We start from the raw sequence: 5,395 nt of genomic DNA on the forward strand, positions 1-5,395 counted from the left end.
TTGGAAGTCTTAATGGGCTGAACCTTAGGGTCTTTTTAGCCCATTGTTGCACATGGCTCTTTTGCAGATGGCCCCCCCTTTGGATCCCTACTGTGGCGGGTCTGCTAGCTTAACCAATATTAGATAGATTTTTCTCCCCTCACTACAACAAAAAAAGGTGTTATCGACGTATATAGCGACACTTAATGTCGTTATACGTGTCGCTATATGCGTCCCTGTGAAACTGCCGCAAAGAGCGTCGATATACGCGTGGAAAGGGTTTATTGGCGACGTAGATAGCGACGCATATATAGATGCTTATATTGACAGCGATAGGGACGCGGATATCGACAGCCATAACAGAAAAAAAAAATCTTGGACAGAGGGCAGGTAGCCTGGCCTGTGCCAAGTGAAAAGATGGACATAGCCACCACAACCAGACTTCCTACGCTCTGCCCAAGAAAGCGAGCAGCACCAAAATCAACCGTGCTCCCGCAGAAATTTCGGCAGAGTTCCCTTCGTTTTTACATAAACTTTTCAAAAAAAATCTCATGTATACGCCTCCTACATGCTATCCATGGAGGATCTCACATGAGATTTAAGGCCAATCACCATAACGAACCATAACCATAACTTAAAAGCATAACCATAACGAACCATAACCATAACTTAAAACCATAACCGACCAATAGAACCACTTTGATCATAACCACAAACAAAATTAACAATAACCATAAGCATAACCAGAAAGTTAAACATAACCATAAACAAAACGTGAACCATAACTATGTCTATACAAGAATAGGAGAAATAACCATGTCTATACAATGACAATGACAATAACCATAACCATAAGGAAAACAATAACTGTCTGAACAATAATCATAACCATATATATATGTCTATACAAAAGGAGACACAGAAGCGTGTCTGTGTCTCACAAAGCATATATATGAAATCCGGTCCACTAATGACTAGGCATCACAACCTACACATAGGACAACTCACAAAATTAGTATTGATATTGATTCACATATACTTACTTAATTAAATCAACTCACACATATTAACGTCTCACCTCAAGCGATCAGCGAGACTGTAAGGCGGCCCAGTCTACAGGCTCTCCTGAAGCATCAAGATCATTCAATACTTCATAGATACCTTTGCGATATCCATCTGACTCCTCCTGACCTGTCGAGGCTCGATACATCGCAAGATTCTGCGTTTATACAAAAATCAGAGGTATAAGAATACATGATTCATCGCGTTTTAGAAAACACCATAGTTAAGATTGGATTAGAAACTCACAAACTCATAGCGAAAGGTGTCGAAGCCTCCGCTGCCAAGATGAGATGTCCCCCTGGTCATCTGTCGTATCTGTGCGGCCTCATGCTACTTTCTGAAATGCGTGGCCGCTGTCCGCTCATCCTCCCTGATCTGTAGCCACGTCTCGTGTGGAATGCTCGAAGGCTTCGGCGAGCGGGTCCTGAAAGCCTTCTGAACTGCATATTGTCGATGTTTCACGATGTCCCATGCAACACCCTTGATCCACCTCCTCGGAACAACGTCAGAACCTGGAGCAGGCTGGTACTCTCTCAGGATGCTCTTCACTATGTAAGTGACTTTGTCCTTTTCCTGCTGATCCCAAGACATCAGAATGCTCGTCGAAAACTCTAGCTCCGCGAGCTGGCGAATCTGTTGTCTCATCTCAGTCCCGACTCTATCCATGTCAATAGAACCATCTGCCCATACAGTATAGAGCTTGGAGGCACTAGGATCGTGTGCCCCTCAAAGTGTCTGAGGTGTGCCAAGAGGTGTGTCGAGAGGTGTGCCTGGGTAGGATGGGGGTCGTGAGCCAGGAGGGGTCGAAGCATCTGTGGACCCTCCTCCACAGCAACCACCACCTCCACTTGACGATCGCCGAGATCGGCGAGTGCGCCTGTGCTGCGGAGATGAGGACGTACCCGCCTCTGCCCCACCCCTAGGTGTCAAAGCGGCCGTGATGGGAGAAGCAGGCGTCGTACCCATAAGTGTCCCCCCCCCCATAGGTGTTCCCCCCCCTAGGCGTCGAGCCCTCGGGTGTGAAGCCCGGAGGCGTAGTACCCGTGCCTCTGGCTACACATTACTGAGAAGCCTCTGCCATCTGAGTAGGCATCATCCGTGTAACGAAGCCCATGAATGCATCTGCACTCATAGAAGCGAGATCTGGAAACTCGTCTGCCATACTAAAGTCCTGCAGAAAGAAAGTAAAATAAAGCGTCAGAATACAGTTGTTTAAATTAACTTTAAGCTTAATTTTAATTCAACGTCTTCACACAAACACTTACAGGCCTAGGCCTTGACGAGTGAGGTATCATCGATAAGATCTTGCACTGTTTCATCGTCTATCTCTAATTGCAAACATAACTTTGCCCCAACTCGTTCTGGCAGATTGTCTTCATCCATTGAATCTTCATCTACAAGTGTCAATTCTGGCTCGTCTGTGTCATCCCTCATATATCTGTCAACTTCCTTTGCCATACCTTCGTCCATCTCATCTAATGTCACAGTAGTATGGACGTCGTCTGACTGACTTTCCTCCAGGAGATCTTCCCTTCAAATACTTGTTTATTTCTTGGAGCAACCTGAACCACAAACCACCATTGTCTCTCTCGAGGGTCCGGTACAAAGACCACTTTCTCCCAATGTTCGGGGAGAGCAAATGTGTCACTCGCATCTGTCCAAACCTTTGTAGAATCTATTTTCACAAGTTTGTTTCCATCTCTGCATACCATTGCATTGCGACCAGAAGTAATCACCTTGAACCACTTCACATCGAACAAAAACATCTCAAACCGCCTGAAGCTTACTTTCAGGATATCTGACACTAGACCACAGTAATCTAGGTTGCTAGTGCTCTCATTCGTGTCTCTGGCACTAGCCCTGCTCTTTTGCATGAAACTAACCATTACCCCACTGTCAAATGTGTTTCTTCTGCTGTCAATTTTTTGTGTTCTGAAATGATTTCCATGCGACCACAGTGCCATGTATGTATCATACTTCCAGTCACATCCAATAGCCAGGTCTTCCTCTTCTAGAGATATGGGTTCTCCGATCTGTCGAGATGCTCTCACTGTGTTGTCCAACCATGCCATTGTAGGGAACTCAGGTACAGGATGTTGGAGCTATATATGGCTCACTCTACTGAACTTGGTCTCACCTATATATTTGTATCTTGTTCTCAATATGAATCAGTCTTTGGGAGCATATATGGTGTGTCTATTGTCTTGTATCTCTCTCTTTTTCTCTACATCTCAACATGGTATCAGAGCGATAACGATCACGCGCCGATTCAATTCATGGTGACACAACAGTATTTTTATGCGTTTCGCATGTAAGATTCAAAATTGCTACAAATTTTATTTTTGAGCGTTGATTCCTGTTAACTGTGGTTGTTTTGTGCTAAGAAGAATATGATTAGTGTTTTATGTGGCGTTTATTTCTAATCAATCTAATGGTTGATTACATTTTCTTGTTGATGACACCCTGAACTTCCTCTCAATTTTTCTTGTTGTTCTACTCAAAATTTGGAGAAACGGGAAAAGCGCAATGGCATTTTTCATCCAAAACTTGTTCGTCTCCTCGAGCTCTTCGATTTGAGTTCTAGGTTTGCGTCAATCGGAGTTCGCAGCAGAAAGTTATGTTGTTTTTACTGCAATTGAGCTTGACGTAGCTTTCTTCGTCCTACTTCTTCGTGAAGCGTCCGCAATCGTTTTTCTTATTTTGGCGTTAACTTTTTCGAGAAGATTTAGCTTTTTTCTATTCGTATTGTGGCCGTCAATCTTGCGTCTCACGCCACTCTATTTTGAGGACTCGTTTATTATTAATGTCTCCTTTACCCTGCCTTTTTTGGGTGACGTCTCTCACATATTTGGACGTTCCTTGAGCATCCTTCTTACGTTTATCGTTGACATAACGCAATACTCATATCTCTCTCATTCTCAATTGCGGCCTTCACCATATATGATGTGCAGATTCTGCGATCTTATCTTATACGTCTTCTCGCAACAAGATATGGCTATGAATATTCTCGTCAACGGCTTTCCTTCTAGCCAGCGTTCTGTTCCTCCTTTCCAAGGTCAATGATTTCCAGGCTGGAAATCAAAGATGTTGTTAATTCTTGAAGGCGATGAACTCTCCGATGTTGTTCTTGGAAATCGTGCTTGTCCGCCTCAGCCTGTTGATACGGATAATGATAAAGTGCTTATCACTGAAGGACCTATATTTGAAGATTGGAATGTTTCCTATACGGATTGGCAACGATGTGATAAAGCAGCTCGTCAGTATATTCTTTCTGCTCTTACTAATTCCCTTTTGCTTGATATGTATGAACTGTCTACTTCCCACGACGTATGGAAGTACCTTATTGCAAACTTTCAGAAGAAATCTGTTACAGAAATACTTTATTTGAGAGGGTTCCTTAACAAGTTACAATATGAAGTTGGTACTTCCATGACGGGACATATTGAATCTTTCAAATCTATTATTAATCAACTTGCTACTGCCGGTGATCCTGTTCCACAAAAGCAACTGATTACACTTCTCCTTGATACGTTGAAGGACTCTTCTTATGATAACATTGTTACTATTCTCTCTAATAAAGATGGTCTTGATTTTGACCAATCCTGCATGTCTTTAATTGAATACTCTCAACGTCAAGAACGTCGGAATGCTGGTCATGATACAGCTATGATTTCACAAGAGGAGACTGAGTCACAATAGATGGAACGTGCTTTTTATGCTCGAAGGTGTCCATTTCAACGAGGAAACCGTAGAGGTGGCCGTCGCGGTAATATTTTCTCTCGTCTCAAATTTCCTAATAAGCAATGTTCTTACTGCAACAGAAATGGCCATACTGAAGATGATTGTTGGGTACGTCAATATGATGAAGAACACAATATTACCACAAAACAACCACGTTTATCTAGAGACTCTTCTTCTTCTTCTTGTGAATATTGTGGACGATCTGATCATCCCACTCATATGTGCTATAAGCGTCGATTCGACACAGATCAAAATAGAGCATATGCTACTGAATATCAAAACAACATTGTACCAGAAACAAGCTGCATCCTATGTTTAGTTTCTCCAGACAAAATACTTCATATACGTTGAGGCGGTCCGGGGCGGGCAACAAGAAGAGCAACCTCTAGACACCCTTCAAGGCTCCCGTGCTGCTCAATGGGGTTGGGGCACAACACAACACAAACCAAAACAACAAACCCCTAGCCAAATCCCAACTACACAAAGGGCACCACCTAGTTTAAGAACGAACTAGGATGCAAAAGAGGAGAATCGTTAGAGCAACCCACAAACAAGCAAGGAATTTACACTAACCCTAACACCAATGGAACACTCTCACACACTAAACCACGAG

The sequence above is a fragment of the Adiantum capillus-veneris genome, chromosome 26, assembly GCF_014529385.1.
Source record: "Adiantum capillus-veneris isolate H3 chromosome 26, ASM1452938v2, whole genome shotgun sequence".
In the NCBI taxonomy this organism is placed as follows: domain Eukaryota; kingdom Viridiplantae; phylum Streptophyta; class Polypodiopsida; order Polypodiales; family Pteridaceae; genus Adiantum; species Adiantum capillus-veneris.